Source organism: Lactuca sativa, chromosome 3, assembly GCF_002870075.4.
Source record: "Lactuca sativa cultivar Salinas chromosome 3, Lsat_Salinas_v11, whole genome shotgun sequence".
NCBI classification, from domain to species: Eukaryota; Viridiplantae; Streptophyta; class Magnoliopsida; order Asterales; family Asteraceae; genus Lactuca; species Lactuca sativa.
The window spans coordinates 291,363,086-291,388,346 of NC_056625.2; positions in this window are offsets into that span (position 1 = coordinate 291,363,086).

Below are 25,261 nucleotides of genomic sequence, written 5' to 3' on the forward strand. Positions count from 1 at the left end.
GAGTACGCTGGGCGTACCCTCCTTGGTACGCGGTGCGTACAGCAACGACTCGCAAGGGGAAACGGGGCATCGGCCTACTACGCGGGGTGTAACCCTTATTCTCAACAAATCCACATAATGGCTTAATGGCTTAAGCTCTTAAACCCAAACTCCAGATCCATAGGCCAAATATGATTGGAACTCATAAAGTCTCAGACTTTATCACTTGGGACGTCATTAAGCTCTTAATCCAAGGTCTTAATCCATTAAGACCCACATAACTCATACAAGAAATAACTACAACCCTTGGGACCTCATTTTTATCACTCAAGACCTCTCCAATGGTCTAAAAGGACAGCTACACTTGACCAAATCGGACTATGCAACAAGATGAAGACTTTTGGGACAAGAATGGGGACAAAGCTTCAAAATACATAGATCTATACAATATGAAGGTCAAGTAAGAAGCTTTATACCTCAAACAAGCTCCAAAGGATGGTATCTCTTCAGATCTACAAGCTCCAATCGTCCCTCTCCTTCCTTGACAACCTCCCTTTTCTCCTTCAAGCCTTTCTTTTGCCAATAAGAGCTTTCCAAGATCAAACACACTCAAATATGGAGGAAATACGAGATTTAGGGTTTCTCTGAGGTTGAAGATGAGTGTAAGGAGGCTGAGGGGTGAACCATCTTATTCCTTATATAGTGGCTGACCCTAAAAATAGGGTTTGGGATTTCTGTGAGTACGCGGGGCGTACCTCCCTGGCACGTGGGGCGTACTCACCCGAACAACGCGCATCATTCCTACTCTTACGTTGGGCGTACCCAGCCACCTTTCAAAGACAACATCTTGCATGCATGCCATGCATGCATGGGTCCATCTCCTTCTCATTACACAAAAGGGCTATGAACAACGTTCAACTTCACAACACCTCAACTCTTCTAATCTAAACCCGCTCCCAAATTACTTCACATTCATGCGAGGGCAACGAGAAGCCCAATACCACTGACTCATATAAAAGCAGGGTGTTACACCTTTGGTTGGATCTGGTTGTTGTTTTTGTTGAAGATGAACTTACGAGCTTCATTTGTTTAGTTGTTGGGATTTGAGTAGTTGTCACCTTTCCCACAACCATATGTGTATCTTCTCCTAAATCATTTGACGAACCACCTTTCCCTTTTTATCCCCCTTGCGATCGTGCACAACATGAGGAGCATTGGTTGGAAGTTGAAGATCTATACTCCTGATTGGATCCAATTCAACCTTAATGATCGAATCGATATTAGAAACCATTTGTGAGGTAGAATCTTGAGAAATTGTTGATTTTGTCGAGGGCATGGCTTTAGTTTCTATTAAAAACTCTTCAACCTTTACAAAGACTTTAGCATCCCCTTTACTCTTATCATCAAGATCAGTCGTGTAACCCTTGTTGAAAGAGGTTATATCTTCTAACAATCTTGTAGTTGCTTCATAAAACGCATCCAACTTCTTGTGTAGCTTAGTAGAATTCTCCTAAAACTTCTTAACTTTAAATTCCAACAACATTCGAATATCTTTTATCAGAGTCTGTAAAATGACTTTCTTTTACTCAAGTTGTTTTACAAGAATCTTATGATGTTCTTTCGAAACATCACGAATCTTAGAGATTTCACCATTAAGATTCCGAGAGTCAGTAAGGACCGCTCATCATTTGTTCTGTAAACATCTTCATTTTGAGTCCTTAGTTGAAACTCTTAAGCTTTTAGAAAATACTCAACCTCGACTTCACTCACTGAATGTTTCCTACCTATATCAACCATGAACTATAAACTCGAATGCATCTTGGAATTCAAGATCTAGAATTGTTTTCCTAACATGATCAAGTCAACAGGAATATATTACTCCTCTTCATCGAAATGAAGATCAACAAATGACAAAATGAAATTATCATCATCAACTTCTTCTTCTTCGTGAATCATTTTCTTAGCCTCGGTTAATTGAGATGAAAAAGGTGTTGTAAAGGGCTCTTGCACCCCCCCAAAAAATGTAGGGGAAATAGCAGTAACACGAATTGAGGAAAGAAGCGGTGATGATTGTGGTGGAAGAATTGTGGATGCTGAAACTGTGGATGTTGTTGTTGTTTTTCCTGTTTAGATCCCTTCACCCATAATGACATTAGTATCCTTATTAGATAAATTCACAGTGATGTCTCGAATTTCGACCTCTTCCATTGCAGACTTTGTACCCGAAACCATGGATGGTATGACTTTCTCCTTATCAGGGATTGCAGTTGTTTGATGATCACATAATTGATGTTTGCACCCATATCAGATACGTTTATAGTAGGAGTCTGTGTCTCCTCAAAATTCAACTCAAAACGGGTATCCTTTCGTGGTGATACTTGAAAGGAATCAACAACTCTTGTCAGTGATGCTGTAAGGATCGAAATATTGTAAAGAGTCGAATTGTATGTTTTGTATTTCGTATATGATTACTAAGGCAATTGTTTAGTCAAAAATTAATGTTTAGTCCTTAGTATTTTTTGTACTTTTAGTATCCTATAAATAGGGTCTGAACTTGAGTGTAGGTAAGAGAGTTTTCCCACTTCTATTATATGTTTTGTATTCATGTTCATTGAAAGTAATAGAAGCTGAAACTAGATTATATTTGCATCGTGTGCTCTTTTTTTTATCATTACTTGAATTACTCTGATTTACATTTGATTACTCGTTACAATTCTACTACAATTGGTATCAGAGCATGAATCAAACTGCAATGATCTGATTTTCATTTGAATCGTTCATTTTTCAGTCAAAAGTTTGTCTCAAAAGATTCTGCACATTTCGATTCTGAAAATCATCTTAGATCTATAGTTTTGTTTCAATTTTGTTTTCAAATTGCATAATCAAGTGATCGATTTCAAGTTTCTGATCAATTCATTCTTTCAATTTTCTACTTCCCGAAGTTTTCTGAAAATTCTCATCCATACAACAATGGCGAACTTCAACATGAACATGATGACATCATATTCTCATCTGCTTGGATCATCAACAAAAATTCCAATGCTGATTCCAGATTACTACGATCAATGGGCGGATTGTATGGAAGACTATCTTAATGGATTAGATGAAGAGTTATGGAATTGCATCAAAGGAGGTGTCCAACCACCACCGAATGCTCAAAATATAGGATCATCTGGATCAACTTTTGCAGTAGAAGAACAATCAACAAGGCTGAAAAACAATGAGAAGCGTTGTATGAGAGAGTTGAGAGGTGCTTTGCCACCTGTTGTTTACAACTACATCCGTGGTTCTAAAACTGCAAAAGAGATTTGGAATACTCTCAAAGAGAAATATCAGGGGAATGGGAAAATGAAGATCAACTTTGTTAAACAATGATTGGTTGAGCTGAAGGAATTCAGATAGAAAGAGAATGAAACAATTGAAGTTTACTTTAATCGTCTGAATGAGTTGATTTACAAGTGTAATCACTATGGGATTACAAGGTCTTCCATGGAGTTCAATCTTACTTTCGTGATGGGACTGCGTAAAGAATGGAGGAGTGTAAGCATGATAATAACAAAGCTTTTACAATTCATCTTTGAATGATTTGTACAATCTACTCAAAACTCACGAAAGTGAAGTAATTGAATGGTGGAAGAGTCGAAAAAAATATTGGGAGGTCCATTGGCTCTTGTTTCGAAGGTATCTGAGGTGGAGACTGTTGATAAAAAGGATTCAGATGAGGAAGGTTTTCTCATGAACCCTGATGATGAGGCGGTTGCCTTTTACTCAAACAACCAAGTTAGAAAGTTTTTCAAGAAACCGTTTAATCTGAAGGTGAAGCAGAGTGAAGTAAAGGGAAACTTTGTGAGCAAGTCTGGTGCTAAGGAAAAGAAAAAGTTTAAGAAAAATGATGAGAAGGAAAAAGAGTCGAAGAATGAAAAGAAGCTTAAGCGGGACTCGGGTGTTGTCATTGTTGTAACGGAGCAAATCATTTAGTAAATGATTGTATGCTTCGTAAGAAGGATGATAGGAAGAATAAAGTGAAGGACGAAGCTTATTATGTGGAAAAGCTGGAGGAAGTTCGTGTAAAAGCTAAAGGGTTGTCTTTGGTTCCACAAGGAGAGGCTGAAGAGGATTGGACATATCAAATCTGGTCCTTGGGTTCTGATGATGAACAAATGTGAAATCCAACTAATGGAGCTATGTTCGCACAATTTGAGGAGGAAAAGAATGAAAAGGTGATTGGTCATTGTTTCATGAAAAAATCTGGAGACAAATCACCAATGACTACAAAGGTACGTTCTATTCTTCAATCTTTTAATATTCCTCTACAAGCTTATGATTCTGAGATACTTGCATTTGATGATACTGTTGCTTATTTCGATACTATTGTTGTGTCAGCTTGTAACGAAGCCAACAAATTATGTACTCAACTACTAGAGACCCAAAAGTTTCTAGATTCGAAACGTAGTAAGGTAGAGTATTTAGAATTGCAAATAAAAAATGTCAATAATGATCGAGAGAATTTGGATAGAGATGTATGGATGTTGCTTGCACAAAGAAACATATATTGTAGTTCAGTTAAATGTCTCTATGCTAAATTTACTGCATTACATCATTCATGTGATATTAGTAAAGAACAACATAGGAAATTATTACCTTTTCATAATTTTGAGATAGAGAATGTTGATATTTTGTCCTATGATTGTGAACAAACCATAGCAGACTTTAACAAAGTGTCTGTTGATAGATTTGCTTATGGTATTGTTAAGATAAATGAATTTCTGAATGTTGATGAACTTGTTGAGATTGTGAATGAAAGTTTGACTAAAAGTGAGCAAATCAAAATTTTGAAAAGAACTGAGAATTCGAAACTTGACACAATCTATTTTTCCTGATATCGAAGATAATTCTGATTTTTTAGCGAAATAAGTGAAATTGAGGAGGAGGAAAGTGTCGATTGTTCTCAGTTATCAATCATTACTGTCACATCTAAGACAAAGGGTAAATAAATTTATAATGATTCGAAGGTTGAGGGTGAAACTGATAGAGCCTCTACTTCAAAAGTCTGTGGTTTTGATGATGTGGATGTACTAGACAGTCAAACTGATGATACTGAAGATGAAAATGAAAAAGATATGTCGAACAATTTTGAAAAAGAAAAGAATGTTTCTAAAGAAACAAAAATTCCAGGAATTGTTGTTGATCAAGAGTTTGGAGACACTAAAAATTTCGACAGAGTATTATCTGACAAAGGTGCTCACTATTTGGAAACCAACACAATGGTTTATCCGAATTTGAAATGCACGGATGATATTATATTCCCAAATCAAGTGTTTGTAACTGCTGGGAATGTGGAAAATATCAAACCTGAATTTAACAAACTAGTTGAAGAAGATAACAAGAAAACTTCAGACGAAGGATTCTTTTCAAATCAAAGCACAGTCGAAAATAATCTCACAAAGAATTCGTATGTTTTTCAAAGACAAAAACCACAACGAAAATGGGTTAACGTAAATGAAAAATTAAAATAAATTTTAAAAGAGGATGTTGTTGAAACAAATCAGTTTGTCAAACTTAATTCACAGGAATTTAAAGATCTTGTTGACAAAATTTTCGAAAGAAAAAGGAATTTCGAAAAGACAGGCTATAAAGAGAATGTTTTGCCATATTGTGACAAATGAAAAGCAATTAAATGAACCAACAAAGAAAATGTCTCAAAATAAGTTGACTAAAACTGTTTAGTCAAAGTTTTCAACTTATTCAGAAAAAAAAAACATAAAAATTTCGCTCCATCGATTTCATATGAAGATCCAAAGTCAAATTCAAAGAATTCTCCAACGAAGTTTTGAAAATCATCCTCACCAAAGATTTTTCAAACAAATAATTCTCAAAAGCATTCTTATTCAAAAAGTCATCAAAAATTTTCAAATTCACATTCCTCTTTCACAAAATCAACAAATGTAAACAACATATTTTCTTCAAGAAGAACAAATCAAAAGTGTGAGAATATTCGAAAATATGAGAATTTTCGAAACTTTGAAAATATTCAAAAATTTGAAAATGTTGGAAAATCTGAAAATAATAAAAAATTTGTAAAAGAAATTTCCATACCAACTTCAAAGTTTATTCCACAAAAACCAAATTTCCAAATCCATTTGCCCAAAAAGAGACCAAAGTTTCATACACGAAAGGTACATCTGAAGTGGAAAACATAAATCATTGGATTGAAAACAATGGGAAATAGTATCAATCTGGGAACTTTTCGCAACATTAAATAAAAAAGGCCTATGAACATTATTTGAATGATAATTCATTTGGAAGAGATGCTAACCACTTCTATGTGACTTTTATTGATGATTATAGTAGATATAGATATGCCTACTTAACCAAGCATAAGTCAGAAATCTTTGAAAAGTTCAAGGAGTTTAAACAGGAAGTGGAGAATCAGTTGGGCATGAACATTAAGATACTTCGATCCGATCGAGGTGGTGGGTATCTTAGTACTGAGTTCCTTGACTATCTTAAGGACTGTGGGATTGTCTCACAATTGACACCTCCCAAGACACCATAGCTTAATGGTGTGGCTGATAAGCATAATCGAACCTTGTTTGATATGGTTCGTTCCATAGTGTGTCGACCTTCGCTACCAATCTCATTTTGGGGGTATGCCTTAGAGACTACCCCCCATATTCTTAATCTAGTCCCTACCAAAAAGGTTTCCAAAACACCTCATGAGATGTACACTGGAAAAGTTCCCAATCTGGACCACATCAAGATCTAGGGTTGTGAGGCTTTTGTGAGATGTGAGACTCACGATAAGCTCGAAACTCGAAGTGAGAGGTGTATTTTCATCGGATACCCACATAGATCCTTTGGTTACCTCTTCTACAAACCCAGTGATAATGTGTTCTTTGTAGCAAGGAGAGGAGTCTTTCACGAGAGAGACTTCATTAGCCAAGGAAACTGTGGGAGGCAAATTGACGTTCAAGAAATTCAAGAGTCAAGTGGTGAAGGAACCTCAAACCCTAGCCATCAACCTGAGGAGGAAACTCCTGTTGATCCGACAGATGAGTATGTACCTCTGAGGCGTTCCACGAGAGTTAGGGGTGCACCTGAGCATTACTATTGCTTCAATATTACTGCGGAAGGTGATACACTTATCAGTGATAATAGATTGGTAAGTATGGATGAACCTAATAGCTACACGGAATCCATGGCAGTCCCTGAGGCTGCTAAATTTAAAGAGGCTATGGACAACGAGATACAGTCCATGTCTGACAATCATGTTTGGAGCTTGGTTGACATTGTACCAGGTCATAAGACAGTCTGGTGCAAATGTATCTTCAAGAAAAGACCGACATGGATGGTAGGGTACACACTTATAAGGCGCGACTGGTTGCAAAGGGTTTTTCTCAAACTCCAGAGTTGAGTATGATGAGTCCTTATCACCAGTAGCAAAGATTAAGTCTATTAGGGTAATGTTATCCATTGCTGCATTTCATGATTATGAAATATGGAAAATGGATGTCAAAACCGCTTTCCTTAATGGAAAGTTGGCTGAGGATGTTTACATGAGTCAGCCGAAGGGTTTTGTTAGTACAGAGTATCCTAATAGAGTGTGTAAGCTTGAGAAATCCATCTATGGATTGAAACAACCACCTCACATATGGAATCTTTGTTTCATTGAGAAAGTCAAAGAGTTTGGCTGTTCGAGGAGTGAAGATGAATTTTGTATATATGTGAAGGCTAGTGGGAGTATAGTTAGCTTTTTGGTACTGTATGTGGATAACATACTACTTATAGGAAATGACATCCCAACTTTGCAGGAAGTGAAATCCTGGCTTGGGAAGTGTTCGCTATGAAGGACCTTGGAGAAGCTGCCTATATCCTAGGGATAAGGATTTTGAGAGACGGGAGTAAAAGACTAATTGGTCTTAGTCAGACTACCTACCTGGATAAGGTGCTGAATAGGTTCATCATGCAGAATTCCAAGAAAGGAGAGTTACTGATTTAGAGTAACACCAGATTGAGTAAGACTCAGAGCCTGAGTATAGACGCTGAGATGGAAGAGACGAGTCGAGTACCGTATGCTTCTGTTGTAGGCTTGATCATGTATGTTATGACTTATACTCGTCCTGATGTGGCCTTTGCGTTGAGCATGATCAGCAGATATCAGGGGAACCCTGGCAAGGCTCATTGGACTGCAGTAAAGAACATTCTCAAGTGCCTGCGGAGGACTAAGGACTCGGTCTTTACCCTCGGTGTGACTGATGAACTGAGAGTAGTAGGGTATAGTAATGCTAGCTTCAAACTAATATGGATAATTTCTGCTCTCAGTCAGGCTAGGTCTTTACCTAAAATGGAGGAGCAATTACTTTGAAAAGTTCCAAGCAAGAGACAGTGGTTGATTCAACATGCGAATCAGAGTATATAGCGGCAAGCAACACAACAAAGGAGGCAATATGGCTAGAGAACTTCATTGGAGACCTTGGAGTTATACCAGCTATAAAGAAGCCTATAGAGATTTTTTGTGATAGTGAAAGTGCAATTGCCTTAGTCAAGGAACCAAGGGATCACGGTAGATCCATACACATCAAATAGAAGAAGGACTCCTCGTGGAAAAGAGGGTATCATCGAATAAGAACCCAACAGATCCCCTCAAGAAGGGACTGTGTAGGGTTATGCATCTCCATCATGCGAGGCGCATAAGGCTGAAGGATGATTTTAGTTTTAGTGATTAGATAGCTTTGAAATGTGTAAAGTGTAATTGAAATTTGATAATAAATAAAAGTTTTTGTTTATTTATAAGTATATGAGTTGCTAACTTCTGTCTGTCGTTTACTATCATTTCATTTTACATGTTTTGACTTCTAGAATAATTATGTTATGGTATATCATATTATTCAAATTCTACACAGTTGGCCATATGTTGGAAGTAGATATGAATCAAGACTATCATGAGTTGGCTTGTAGATGTCTAAGATGTTGGACATAGCAAGAGTTGCTATAACACTCATGAGTGCTCATAAGTTTTGAGGAGTGGATTCAACGCACGCTCACTTGTATCACTTCATGAAATTTATCTCGAGTGATTGTGAAACGGTAATATCATATAAGTCTTCAAACCTAGAGATATGAGTTGTTGACTATGAGTTGATTATACATTGATTGTACGAAAACGCATTGGTAGCTCAATGTTATAAAACGTGCCTTTGTGTATAATTCAACAAGTAGTAGAACAAGCATATGAGTCGAAGTTTATCCATTCCTTCTTGTATTAGAAGCGATATCTGGGCCCCTCGATGATTTTATGTTAACCTATGTACCGGGCCTGGTCATAACTATATTGATGTGTTCAATTAAGTTCTATGTCAAACAAATCGGAAATCTGGAAACAAACTGCTTGACAATAAGTAAGACATTGTTCCATGTATTTGTCTGGCTGATATCCAGAACAGAGGATTATATGATCACTTATCTTAAATGGCGTATCATCATCATCTTAGTTGCGCGAGACCTCGAAAGAGCTACGATTGCTGATCAGTTCTTGAAGTCATTCTTGCAGTTATATGCTCTAATATATTAATAATGTTATTTAATTCTTATTAATCAAAGAATTAATTTGGAATTAATTAAGTGATCAAGGAGAGACTAATTAAATATATGGGGAGGATTGTGTAAATCATCCATTCTTGTATAGTGGGCTAATGATCCATGGTTTATATGAATTGGGCTAAAACCCATAAGGTGCTTCATGGATAGTCTATGGAGGTTATAAACCCATGGATCATGGAATATGAAAGCCATGCACATTAGGGTTTACATGGAGTAACCTTACTTGTAGCACACTATATAGGAAGCTCCAAGGTAAGAAAAATCGACCACTAAGAAGAGAACTAGAGGGCTAGCAGATTTTGAGTGATAAGTGTCTTCTCTCAAGGTTATTCCAAGTGTTGTGGTGTTGTGTGAGACATATGGGGCATCATACTTGAGGTGCTAGGCTCAAATGGTTCTCAAAGAATCCAAGCAACAAACAAGGTATGATTTTCGTACTAGCTTTTATTGGATAAGGTGTCTAAGTCCATAACTTATTTGGTATATACTTGACCCGACCCGGCATGGTCCATTTGGGTTGCACTTCACCCGAACTATTTATATGGATAATATTTATGAGAAGAGTATGTTTATGATTTGTTAATATATTATAAGTTATAATATATTAATATGAAATCATATTATTTAATTAGTATTGATCTTAAATTAATTATTAATTAATTTTGTGATCAAAAGGTGACTAACTAAACATGGGCTATTATATGTATATAGTGTGGGCTAACACTCATTAGGAAATGGGCTTAGTTTAAATAGGAATCCATGGATGGTCCATCGAGCTTTTAACCCATGGATCCTTGGAAGAGGAAAAGACATGGGTTAGTAGGGTTTTCCCTAATCATCTACACTATACAAAGAGGCTTGTGATTCTTGAAATGACACTAAGTGTGTGTGCATAAGAGTGGCTGATTTCTAGAAGCTAGACATACACTCTCATAAAGTTTTCCATTTGTGGCATTCACATTATTGGTGTTTGGCTCTCAAACTCCAAAGAAATCAACTCACAATCAAAGGTATGTAACTCTTCTAATTCTTTTATGTTTAAAAGTACCCCATGCCATGCTAGATAGGTTATGAACCTTGCAAAATTTATTTTGCTTGTATCATAGTCAAACATAGATCCAAGGTTTATAGGGTTGCATGAACACCTTAGGAGTGATGGTTTGCTCAAAAACCAACAGCTTTATGATTCAAGTTCCCCATGCCATGCTAGATAGCTTAAGAACCTTGGAAAATCAAATTTTCATGTATCTTAGTAAAACATAGATCCAAGGTTTCTAGGGTTTGTTGGAATAGTGTCTAAGGCTGCAACTATATTAGGCAAGTATTTGACCCGGTTGTGCATGGTCCTTTTGGGTTGCCTTCACCATAGCAACTTGATAGGATGATTTATTAAGAGAGAATAAATATTATTAATATAGTATGGGAATAATATAAAGAATAATAATATTGTTATTTGATTAATATAAGTCATAGAATTAATTGGAATTAATTTGGTGACTTAAAGAGATTAATTAAATAAGAGGGTATAAACTGTCAATTCTTTGATAGTTAAACTTTAGACTGTAAATCCATATTGGATAGATAGTGGACGGATTCTAGAAGCTAAGGATAGCTTCAAATCGTCCAAGGTTATCTAAGGAATGGATTTGGATTGCTTTAAGAGAAGATTATCCAATTAGGGTTTAAGCTGTAACCCTTAAGGAGTCTACAAGTATAAATAGACCCTAAGGCAAAGGGAAATCGGCACTTGATCAAAAGTAGAGAATCCCTGGCCGATTTCCTTACCTCTCCTCTCTCCCAAATCATCCTCCTTGCTATTTGGTGTTTGTAAGCCATTAAAGGAGTGACAATTGTGACTCTAGAAGCTCCAAGACAACAAGATCAAACAAGGGATTCAAAGGTATGATTCTAGATCTGTTTAACATTGTTCTTATACCTAAATAGTCATTAGAAGTCTTGGATTCAAAGCATGTTTAATTAGAAAGCCTAGATGCAAGCATTAGGGTTTTGCATGCGCACATAGGAAAGTTCTTATGGTTAAAACCCATCTGTGGTATCAGAGACTAGCTTGGTTTTCATTAAACTGTTGCTTATTTGTTTGAAACTAAACTGCAAAATTCAATTTTTGTGTTTCTTAGTCATGGACTCGGCGAGTCCCTTGGTGCACTCGGTGAGTCCAAGCGTCAGGAATGGCTAGATTCGGGATTTCTTCATGATTATCTTATGGAAACTTACCTTAATCATATTAGATCAACCCTAATCCGATTTTTTGATATATATGACTATTATCTTGATCTAATTAAAGATATTTATCAACTAATTAAATATTTAATGTCCTTATATGATAATTAATTAATTATTTTGATTATTTTGGTAATTATCTTGAAAGAAATATTGAATAAATCAAATATAGATAACTAGGAAATTAATTGTTAATTGAAATTATTTGTTATTTGATCCTTCATGTTTTAAATGTTTAAAACTTGCCCTCAAGTTTTGAAATTTGTAATTTTGTGATTAAAAGTTTTAATTTAGACAATTTAAATTTCAAACCCTAGATTTTAAAAGGTTTAAAATACAACCCTATACTAATATAATATTACAAGAATTATATATATATATATATATATATATATATATATATATATATATATATATATATATATATATATATATATATATATATATATGCATAACTAAAATGCTAGTCTTACCGTTAGTTGGCCTCATTCACGAAGCCGATCTATAAGGTGGGTATAAGGTTGCGGCCTATAAAATGGCGCTTAATGGGTGTACACTCACACCCACCGCTTGCTTGATCGGTGGAGGGTCGTTAGCCGAACGGGTAGGATAGGGAAACCTCATCCTCTCATTAAAAGTATAATAAGTAATACAAAGTAACTACACATTTTTAAATTTCCCAATGTTAATTACTTTAGGAAAAGTGAATTGATGCAATCCCATGAAATTACACTTTGCACCCTTGCTAAGAAGTTAGTGGAGCGTGTGTGGTTTACCGGCACACTAATTGGTTCTAAGCAAAGGTGGCAAAGGGTGATTCATTGTTTATCATAGTTCGATGGAGCGTGTGTGGTTTACCAGCAGGTCGAATAGGTGATCGTTACAATGAAGGCACCATGTGTATTTTCATGGTAATTCACACCCACTTTGTGATCCTCGGTATCCCAGTCACAAACAAGAGGGGCATATCGAAATTTAAACATGCCATTGAATAGTTTCAATGAATATCATCCGAACCTAGGAATTCTCAATACTTTAGGACTTATATTTAGTTTTTATGGTGGAGAATTAGTGAATCGTCATTCACTTACCTTCAATTTATTTGCGCATGTTAGATTACGGCATCCCTTTTCTAATATGTAAATGTTGTTGTGGGATCCTAGCCCTAATTTTTCTTATTGGGTGATAATTAGGGATTCATATTCTAATCTATCTTTGTCCTTTCCTTTTGTAGATGTCGAACGCAAACAATGCTGCTGCTAGTTCTTTCACGTTGATGAGCCTTTGCCAAAAGGTCACCTTCGATGGAACGAACTTTAGCGAATGGATAAGATACATTCACACCATTGCTCGCTATGAGGCTAAGGAGTATGTCCTCGATGAGAAGCTCGAGAAAATCAATCCTGAAATTGCTACTCCGGCTGAAATTACTGCTTTTGAAACTCATGAGCGAGATGCAATGAAGGTACATTGCATCATGATAGCCACCATGAACTCTGAATTCCAAAAGTCCTACGAGGACATGTACCCATACGAGATGCATCAAGACTTATTGGAGAGATACCACCAGAACGCGAGACAAGAGCGTTATGAGATTTTCACTAACATGATTTCCGCTAAGATGGGTCATGGAGAATCTCTTACCGTGCACCTGCAAAAGATGAAAAGGTATGTCGACCGCCTTCGCAAGTTAAATGTTGACTTTGAGGAAGACTTGGCTATCGACATGGTGCTTCACTCTTTGCCTCCGATGTACAATCAATTTAGGATGACCTACCACATGAACAAAGAGGAGGTCACCCTAAGCAAACTCCAAGGTCTCTTCAGGGTCGCTGAGAGCAACTTCAAGGACAAGTCTGTTGCACCAACTCCCAATCCACCCGCTGCTCCTGTCTTGGCTATTGGTCAAGGAAAGGGAAAGAAGAGGAAGGCTTCATCTAAGAACTATCGCAAGGTTAAAGCCCGAAATGGTGCCTCTTCTAGTGGGACCAAAGTTGATCCCGCTAAGCCCTGTCCTAACCCTAAGGAGGCAGAGTGCCACCACTGCCACAAGATAGGACATTGGATGAGAAGCTGCCCAGAGTACCTGCAAGCTATCAAGGAAGGAAAGATCAAGCCATCTTTAGTAGGTATATACACAATTAAATCTAACAATTCTAATCATGCTATTTCTTGGGTTCTTGATACCGGTTGTGGTTACCACATTTGTTCTAATGTGCAGGAACTAAGAAGAAGTCGGGATGTAGAGCAAGGAAGAATCAATCTAATCATGGGGAACAGAAGATCGTCGCCTGTGACCAAGATTGAAGTGTATTCTTTAATCCTTAGGAATAATTTATGTTTAGATTTGATGGTTTATATAGACAAGGTTTTAGATTTTCTTTTAATAATGAGAATGGTTCTATTTTGGCTTATCTAAATGGTGTCTTTTACTTTGAAGCTATACCATGTAATGGAATTTATGATACTGTTATAATTGTTGATAACTTAGGAAATGATGTATTGAACATAGATTCTTCCACTAGTATGGATAAAGCATACTTGTGGCATTGTCGTCTTGGACATGTCAACAAGAAACGCATAGCCCAACTCCAAAAGGATGGAGTGTTGGAGTCATTCGACCTTAGGGAAGATGACATGTGTGAATCTTGTTTGTTTGGAAAGATGACTAAATCACCCTTCACAAGTACGTGTGAAAGGGGTGAGGGTCTATTGGACCTAATACATACCGATGTATGTATATTAGGCAAGTATATTAGGCAAGTATTTGACCCAGTTGCGCATGGTCCTTTTGGGTTGCCTTCACCATAGCAACTTGATAGGATGATTTATTAAGAGAGAATAAATATTATTAATATATTATGGGAATAATATAAAGAATAATAATATTGTTATTTGATTAATATAAGTCATAGAATTAATTGGAATTAATTTGGTGACATAAAGAGATTAATTAAATAAGAGGGTATAAACTGTCAATTGTTTGATAGTTAAACTTTAGACTGTAAATCCATATTGGATAGATAGTGGATGGATTCTAGAAGCTAGGGATAGCTTCAAATCGTCCAAGGTTATCTAAGGAATGGATTTGGATTGCTTTAAGACAAGATTATCCAATTAGGGTTTAAGTTGTAACCCTTAAGGAGTCTACAAGTATAAATAGACCCTATGGCAACGGGAAATCGGCACTTGATCAAAAGTAGAGAATCCCTGGCCGATTTCCATACCTCTCCTCTCTCCCAAATCATCCTCCTTGCTATTTGGTGTTTGTATGCCATTAAAGGAGTGACAATTGTGACTCTAGAAGCTCCAAGACAACAAGATCAAACAAGGGATTCAAAGGTATGATTCTAGATCTGTTTAACATTGTTGTTATACCAAAATAGTCATTAGAAGTCTTGGATTCAAAGCATGTTTAATTAGAATGCCTAGATCCAAGCATTAGGGTTTTGCATGTGCACATAGGAAAGTTCTTATGGCTAAAACCCATCAGGGTTGCATGTACACCTTAGTAGTGTTAGAATGCTCAAAACCCTTCAATCCAATCAAGTCAATTTTTGTATTAGCTCCATACACTAAGCAAACATCCATCGGTACCTTAAAGTATCGCATGATCCACTTGATAGCTTCCCAATGAGGCTTTTGTGGATTGCTCGTAAACATGCTTACCACACTAACCGAATGCTCCAAATCAGATCTGGTACAAACTGTTGCATACATATGACTTACAACAACACTAGAGTAAGGTAATGTACTTCATTTCATCATTAGTTGTGGGTATAGTATCTGGAATAAGTTTAAAGTGAGCTGCCAATTAAAAGACTATAGAACTTTCTCAATGTACTTCTGTTGAGAAATATACAACTGCCCTACTCCTCTATCCCTTTAAATCTTCATTACATGTATGTTCTTTATTTCTCCTAAATCCTTCATTTCACACTCATTCAACATGGACGCCTACAAGTCATTTATTCCAGTTATGTCTATAACTGTGATGAGCATGTCATCAACATATAACAATAGATGTATGTGGAAATCTGATGACAATTCCTTTGAGTAAACACAATTGTCAAACAAGTTCTGAGTGTAGCCAGGTGAGATCATGAATGAATCAAATCTCTTGTACCGTTGTATTGGAGACTAATTCAAACCATACATAGTTTTTTTTAGTAAACATACATGATCCTTTTTAGAATAAAGGAAACCTTCTACCTGGGAAACATAAATCTTCTCTTCTAAGTTCCCATGAAGAAATGTAGTTTTCACATAAAGCTGTTCAAGATCCTAATCAAATGCACTCACCATGACCAAAAGAACCTAAATTTTCTTGTTATTCATGACCGGTGTGAATACCTAATAATAATCAATTCCTTATTTTTGAGAAAACCCTTTCGCTACCAGCCTTGCATTGATCCTAGCTGGTTCAACACCTGGTAACACTTTTTTTAGGATCTATTTGCATCCTACTGGTTTTTCTCCGTTTGGTAATTGAACTAGATCGCATGTTTTATTCTTCTCAAATGATTGCTTTTCTTCATTCATTGCCATTAACCAAGTTTTTTTCTTCTTTACTCGCCAATACCTCTTTATACGATTTAGGCTCCTCAGTATCAACACCTTCTCTAGTTTCTAATGAAAAACCAATGGAGTCAAGATCACCCTAATTGACACATCATATATATCTATCAGGTTTTCCTATAACCATCTTCGGTCTTCTCCTTGCCATAGATTCAGACCCATCATCCTTCTCAGCATCATCACCACTAGAAAAAGATTGCATTGGTCGCTCTGGGGTTTCATCTTTCCTAGTTTGTTCACTGCCACCTTGCTCTTCATCACTTAACATGACTATGTCTAGAGTTTGACATGAAAACTCCACCTTCTAATTAGCACCCTTATCGTTGTTCACACTTGACTTGTATTCCTTCCTCCTTGGTTACCCATGGTAGATTTATCAAAGGTTACATCTCTGCTCATGAAAAATTTAGGAGTTCTTCCTTCTTCTGGACACCACATTTGATAACCTTTTACTCCTATTTCATATCCTAGAAATATGCACTTTATTTCCCTTTTCTCAAGTTTACCATCATTCACATGAGCATATGCAGGGTATCCAAATATATGTAAGCAAAAATAGTCATAGTGTTTCACTAGATAGCCAACAGTGATATCTGCTTCCATGCAGAATTGCTTAGATAAGCTAGTAAATATCTACATGCACCTTGCACACTGCATGAGTGTTTGGTTCATCTGTTGTACCAGTCTATTTTTTATGGTGTTTGTTTTACAGTGTGTTGCCTCGCTATAATTTCTACCTTTTAGAAATTATCAAATGGAGCATTGCAGAACTCCAACCCATTGCAAGTCCTCAAAGTCGTGGCCTATTTTCCAATCCTTTTCTCAACCATGGTCTTGCACTCCTTAAACTTACCTAACACTTTATATTTGGTCCATGGAAAGTACAACCAAAACTTCCTTGAATAATCATCAATGAAAGTCACAATGTATGAGCATCCACCTTGATACTTCACTGGTGCATGACCCCACAGATATGAGTGAACATATTCTAGGATTTCCTTGCTTGTGTGTTGCCCAGTAACGAACTTCACTTTACGATGCATTCCCCAGACGCAAGCTTCTGGAAATTTTATCTTTCCAGTAGTGCCTCCAGCAAGCAGTCGATGTTTACTTAGAACTGACATTCCCTTCTCACTTTTGTTCCCCAACCTATGATGCCACAAATCGATCTTGTCGTCGCCTTCATTTAAGGATTGACATATAGTCACCATTCCCATAACGATATTACCTTCTACGATATAAATCCCTCTAAGACTCATCTTTCTTTTCATTATAACCAGATCACCTTTGGTGAGTTTGATCTAGTTACTTTCACTAGTGTACCTCATCCTATTTTTAGCCAAAGTGCCAATAGAAATTAGATTCTTTCAAAGCTCCAGAACATACAAGCAATCTAAGTCGCTAACCATACCATCATGCATCTTGATTTGAATAGTGACAGTTCCCTGAATAATGCTCACCCAATCATCATCCATCTTGACTATGCCATTCCACTCTTTAATGGAATCGAACTAATCACGATTGCACGTCATGTGGTAGGATGCTCCATAATCCAACACCCATGCATCGGCATAACTAGATATACTTAAAGTCAGTACCTTTCCAAAGTCCCCTTCATCATAACGTTCTTGAACCACGTTAGTTGTCATATTGTTGCTTTATTCACTATTGAACTTGTTCTTTGGTTTTGGAAAATTTCTCTTGAAGTTCCCTTTCTCCTTGTAGTTATAACATTTTGCATTCAATGAAACTTTAGACTTTGATTTAGAATGTGATCTCCATCTTTTTCCCCTTTTCATCTCTTTTGACCATCCTTTCCCTACAAACAACCCGGAACTAGACACCTCTTCTCCAACTGAAACTTTTCTTTTCAGTTCCTTAGACATCAGAAAGTCCTTCACATTATTCACAATTATCATTTCATACCATAGAGCATGGTATCAATGAAATATGCATAAGAGTTCGGAGGAGAACATAAGATAATGAGTGGCTGACCTTCATCTTCAATCTTCACGTAAACCCCTTTTACATCCGAGATGATGATATTGAAGATATACATATGATATTTCTGTCACACCCCCAAACCAGACGGCGGAAACGTTCGGGGGCTGTCGTGACTCAATTGTATACCATAACATTGAATATATATGAAACATAACAACATTCGTCACCATTCATTAATATAGTACAACCAGTAGCGTTTACATGACATACACTGTTTAAATATTACATTCCCAAAAATAAATTGTTCGACTCGTACGTAAACGAACTGCAAGCCATCACCGAATATGAATTCCTTTGATTCAAGGGTTTCCTGAGAATACAAGTATTTTGAAAAACGTCAACATATGAAATGTTGGTGAGTTCATAAGTAGTATTTGAAGAAAAACAATGTTTCGTGTCGTTTGAAAAAAAACCACCAGAAAATCCGATATTTTCTGAAAAGGAAAGCTTTTGAAAATGTTTGTGAAGATCCATAGGTATGCTTGTTTGTTTCTATACTTGTAAAAATTGTTCATTAAAGTTGTATGCATTTCGAATCCGTATGTATTGAAAACCCTAGGAAAACCCGATGTTTTCCTGATTTCTTGAATTCCCTGAAGTTACATTGAAACCATTGCATAGCGTGTAGTGTCAGTCCCAGGCGACGTTGGATTATTTTTGAGCATGATTATTTGCTACAAACACGCATTACACAAACGACCAGTTTATAGCTATACTAACGATCCCGGAGGCGTCGTCCGTATTAATCACGTTATCCAATCACCCTGACTATGTGTAGTCCCACATCCGAAGAGTAAGAGGACACGAAGACCTCGATGACTCCATTAGCCGGTTGGGGATAAAAATGTACGAGGGGTCCCCGACCCACCTCGCATGAAATGTAGACTTTACTAGCTAATACCAAAGGACCCTTGGGGACCAATAGTATGCAAGCCATTGAAAGTCCCTCTACGTTGTGCCAAGTCGGTGAAACCCAACACTTCGTAGAAAAAAAAATGTCTTCGGGCCTTAAGATCAGGTCATTGGGCTAGCTAGGCTCAACGAACAAGATTTTACACTTTTGGGGCCCAAAGATGGTGCGTAGACGTCTGTGCACACTCGCATGTATATTGAATTCCCAAACGTTATTTGTATGAATCGTAGTGTTGTCGTGTTAGTAGTTTCGGATTTTTATTGGTTCAAGACCGAACCAATTCGTTTCACAACGATTTTGGTATTGTAGTGTATTGTATTTCGTCGATAGTCGCGGTGCCATTGTTTGATCAAATTGCATGTATTGAATTAACCTTGAAAGTTTTCTGTTTTCAGCCCCTCATTGTTTGTAAAATTTACTTTTTCAACCCTTTAGTTAAATACTTTCCGGTTTGGTCCTTAAATCAATTTTCTTGACATTTTAACACCAAAAATTATTGAAATTGATATTTTTCAGCATATTTTTCATAGAAAACAGTTTAAGTCCCTGAAATTTCAGTTTCCTCGGTTATAACCCTTCTTTTTCGCAATTTTGACAATTTTGGCCCAAATTGTAAAATTTTTGCAACTTTGGTCCTTTTTAATTTAAAAAAAAAAGCATTTTAAACCTTTGAAGAGGACTTGGATCACTTATGGTCCACTGTTTTACAGAAAATCACAGTTTTGGCCCTCCAAAACAGAAAAATTCGCATAATGGGCCTCATTGGGCCGAAAATGTCATTTTTAGCCCATTAAGCTTGAAATTTATGTTTTTAATCCTCTAAATGAGTAAATTTCTAGAAATTGTTTTATTGAAACTGTTTTGACACACTTCATCCATCAGAATTCGTGATATGTCAATTTGGGCCCTTAATTTTGTATTTTTCACATTTTAGGCCCAAAATTTGTGTTTTTAACCCAAAGAAAATAGTTACTAAACCACTTAACCATTTTTCTTGAAACACTTTGTATTTAGAAATATATTTGAAGCTAATATCATTTAACACAAGATATATCTCGGTTTTGAGGGGTTTTATGGCTAGATCCAACATTATAACACACAAATGCATACATATAAGCATGGAAATCATACAAGGCATACAAAACACATATAGATCTACACTTTCACTTGTATTCCCCCCCCCCCCCCCACAAAACTCATAAAAACAGAAAATAGGGGGTATGAAGCTCACCTTGGGTGTGGTTTCGGTTTTTGGAAGAAAAGATGGAGGAAAACTTGATGATTTTTGGCCTTAGCACCTTTCCTTGGTAGATCTCGAGTTTGAGATGGTTCTAGGGTGCAAGATCACGATTTTTGCATAGATTAGGAAAGGATTTTGATAACAAAAAGAATCTAAACCATAGATCCAAGCATAATCTTACCTTAGATGATGATTAACTTGCAAGATCCTCTTGAAAGCCCCTAATTTTCGAGATTTTTGGAGAGGAGAGGGGGGAGTGTTCTTGAGTGTTCTTGAGAGGGTTTGAGAGATTTTTGTGGTGTGTGTGTGTGCTTGTGGCCGAGAGTGAGAGAGAGAAGAGAATAGAAGTGATTTTGAAGTGATGTTGCATGGAAATATGGACTAAATTGCATGGATATCCAAGGGACAATAATGAGGTGGCATACTAAAGTCAACTCTCTTCTTATCTTCTTGGATTTGGGCCTTGGGCCGAGATTTTTGGGAGGGAAAGAAAAAAAAATTGGGCCTTTGCCCCTAAGCCCACTATTAGAGTTAATCTTGGGTATTTATTGGCCTTATAAAATAAAATTGTGATTTTTATGCTTTAATAAGCTAGATTAGGTTAATCATGGATCAAAGGTTTCAATTTATTTCATTCTAGGCCCAATATGGCCCATAATATTGAAATAAATGAATGTGGGTCCAATTAGAGCCCAATTAGGGTTCTAAGCCCATGATAGTCTAATTGGAAGCCTATTGGTCCATTTGGATCCAATAAGGGAGTCCTAGTCCAAAATGGACTTAAACAAGGACTTCTAGGGTTTCCAATTGTTTGATGACTATTTGTAGTACTTGTATAATGTATTTGATTGAAGTTTTTGAAGTCATAATCATAGGTGTCGATCATGTTCTTAGGTTTTTGATTCACATTAGCTTGAATGTATAGATTACATGACACAAAATTTCCAGTTGTGACATCATCCCCCCGTTAGAGGGAATTTCGTCCCGAAATTATGTTTGAAGCTAGATTTGAAAATGCTAGAATAGGTGAGGGTACTTCTGCTTCACTTGATCCTCGCGTTCCCACGTGAATTCTGGCCCACGCTTTGCGTTCCACCGTACCTTCACGATCGGGATGCGACTTTGCTTAGTACGCTTCACCTCCCTGTCCATGATTTCGATTGGTTCTTCGACGAACAGGAGATTCTCATTGATTTCGATTTCGTCAAGAGGAATGACAAGGGTTTCATTTGATAGGCACTTTTTCAGATTAGAGACATGAAACACGGGGTGTACACCGTTTAGTTCCGCGGGTAGTTGTAGTCTGTATGCTACTGGGCCTATTCGGGCGACGATTTCGAAAGGTCCAATGTATCGCGGGTTCAGCTTTCCCCGTTTTCCGAAACGTATAACCCCTTTCCAGGGTGAGACTTTCAACAATACTCGATCACCGACCTGGAATTCTAAGGGCTTTCGCCGTTTATCGGCGTAGCTCTTTTATCGGTCACGCGATGCCTGTAATCGAGCTCTGATCTGAACGATCTTTTCTGTGGTTTCGCGAATGATCTCCGGTCCTGTTAGTGCCCTGTCCGACGTATACGTTCTTGCTAGCTGGGTGTCACCTACTTCAGCCCAACATAACGGTGACCTACATTTACGCCCGTATAGTGCTTCGAAAGGGGCCACCTTGATGCTCGAATGGTAACTATTGTTATATGAGAATTCGATCAACGGTAGGTGGGTATCCCAAGACTTTCCAAAGTCTATCACACATTGCCTTATGGAGTGATTGCCAAAAGCGCGATGTGAACCTACTGTCCCTATCCGAGATGATAGATTTTGGCACTCCATGGAGTCTTACGATTTCTCGTAGGTACAAACGCGTCAGTCTCTCCATCTTGTAGGATTTTTGATTGGCAGGAAATGGGCAGATTTTGTCAGTCGGTCGATTATTACCCATATGGTGTCCAATCCATCCGACGTCTTGGGCAGCTTGGTCACGAAGTCCATAGAAATCCCCTCCCATTTCCACCTAGGGATTGCCGGTTGCTGTAACAATCCGGAAGGTTTCTGGTACTCCACTTTCACTTTGGCGCACGTAAGGCACTTACCAACATAAGTCGCGATTTCCGCCTTCATGTTAGGCCACCAATAGTGTTGTTTAATGTCCAAATACATCTTGTCCGAACCGGGATGAATGGAGTATCGTGTCTTGTGGGCTTCCTTCATAACGGTCTCCCTAAATCCTCCGATTTTTGGGACCCAAATACGGTTCATAAAGTAGTATACCCCATTCTCCTTGACTTCTAGGTTCTTCTCCATCCCGCGTAATGCCTCGCTAGTTCTATTTTCCGCTTTCATAGCCTTTGCCTGGACTGATGCAATTTGAGTGGCCAGATGAGACTGAATGGTTATCGAGTGCGTTTTCGTACGGCGATTAGAGTACTCCTTCCGACTTAATGCATCGGCTACCACATTGGCCTTGCCTGGATGGTACTTGATCTCGCATTCGTAGTCGTTTAGCAATTCCACCCATCTTCATTGTCTCATGTTCAGCTCCTTCTGATTCAAGATGTGCTGGAGGCTCTTGTGGTCCGTGAAGATGGTGCACTTTGTACCGTACAGGTAGTGCCTCCAAATTTTTAGGGCGAAGACCACGGCTCCCAGTTCTAGGTCATGGGTCGTGTAATTTACTTCGTGCGTCTTTAGTTGGCGGGACGCATATGCTATCACCCTTCCACGTTGCATGAGAACGCAACCTAAACCCTGATTCGACGCGTCACAGTAGACCACAAAATCCTCTGTTCCTTCGGGTAGAGATAGTACAGGTGCGCTACAAAGAGCTTGCTTCAAGGTTCGAAACGCAACCTCTTGTCGGTCCGTCCATTTGAATGGCACGCCCTTTTGCGTAAGCAAGGTAAGCGGCTTGGCGATCTTAGAGAAGTTTTGGATGAATCTCCTATAGTAGCCTGCTAAGCCTAAGAACTGACGAATTTCGGTGGGCGTAGTTGGAGTTGCCCATCCTTCCACAGCTTTGACCTTAGAGGGATCCACATGAATTCCGTCTTGGCTAACTACGTGGCCTAGGAAATTCACACTCTGGAGCCAGAACTCGCACTTGGAGAGTTTGGCGTACAGCTTTTCCGTTCGCAGAGTTTCTAGGATCTGTCGGAGATGTTGGCCATGCTCCTCTTTGTTTCGAGAATAGACGAGGATGTCATCGATAAACACAATGACGAAGTTGTCCAGGAACGGTCGATAGATTCGATTCATTAGGTCCATGAATGCGGCAGGTGCATTTGTTAGACCGAAGGGCATTACGACGAACTCATAATGTCCGTAGCGGGTTCGGAAAGCGGTTTTAGGAATATCCTCTTCTCGGACTTTGAGTTGGTGGTATCCGGACCGTAAATCTATTTTAGAAAAATAACTAGCTCCTTGGAGCTGGTCGAATAGATCATCGATTCGCGGGAGTGGGTAGCGGTTTTTGATAGTGAGTTTATTTAACTCTCTGTAATCGATGCACATTCTGAAAGATCCGTCCTTCTTTTTGACAAAGAGCACCGGAGCTCCCCATGGCGAGTAGCTTGGTCGGATAAATCCCTTGTCCAGAAGCTCACTGAGTTGGCCGGACAATTCCTGCATTTCAGCAGGAGCCAATCGATATGGTGATTTAGCAAGAGGAGTTGCTCCTGGAACGAGGTCGATTCGGAACTCAACCTGTCTCTCTGGGGGTACTCCTGGAAGATCTTCGGGAAACACGTCCGGAAATTCACATGCTACTGGAATGTCTTGGATGTTAGTTTCTTCTTTGGTCTTGTCCACTATGTGAGCCAAGAACGCCAAATTGTTCTTTCGCAAGTGTTTTTGTGCTTTGATGCACGAGATAAGACGAAGATTTGTACTGGGTTTGTCTCCGTAAATTACTAGGGTTTCGTGATTTGGGAGACGAAGGCAAATGGCCTTCTCATGGCACATAATCTCAGCATGGTGGGGGCTTAACCAATCCATGCCGATAATCACATCGAAACTCCTAATTGATACTGGCATCAGATCTATTCGTAAGACGTGTTGGTTGAGGGTTAGGGTACATCCGATGTAGATCTCCCTAGTGGATTCGGTTTTCCCATTGGCCATTTCCACCGTATAGGTTTCATTTAGCTTCTGGGGTTGTTGTTTTAATAAATGTTTAAACTTCTCGCTTACGAAACTTCGCTCCGCTCCGGTATCAAATAAGATGCATGCATAAGTGTGGTTTAGGAGAAACGTACCGGTCACAACTGCGGGGTCCTGAACTGCATCACTCTGACCCATAGTCAGCATTCTTCTTGCTACTCTGTTTCCTTAGTTGTTGTTGTTAGGGCAATCCCGACGGAAGTGTCCCGTCCTTCCGCACCCGAAACAGGTGTGGCTAGGCCCTGTATTGTTGCTGCCGGCATTGGTGTTGTTGTTATTGCGGTGGTTGTTGTTGTTCTGGTTGTTTCCCTGACTCTGGTTCTGAGAAGTATAAGTCCTGCAGAACCTTGCAGTGTGTCCCCTTCGGTTGCAACTGGTGCAATGGAACTCCCTACATTCTCCTTGGTGATGGAAACCGCACTTGTTGCATTTGGGAAGATTACCGGAATAGGGTCTTGAAGCATTTGAAGCAGCTGAGGCTGGAGCATGTGGTGTGGCTGGAACCGGCGCAGTGACAGCGTTAACTGCCACTGTTTGCTGCTTTTTAGAGG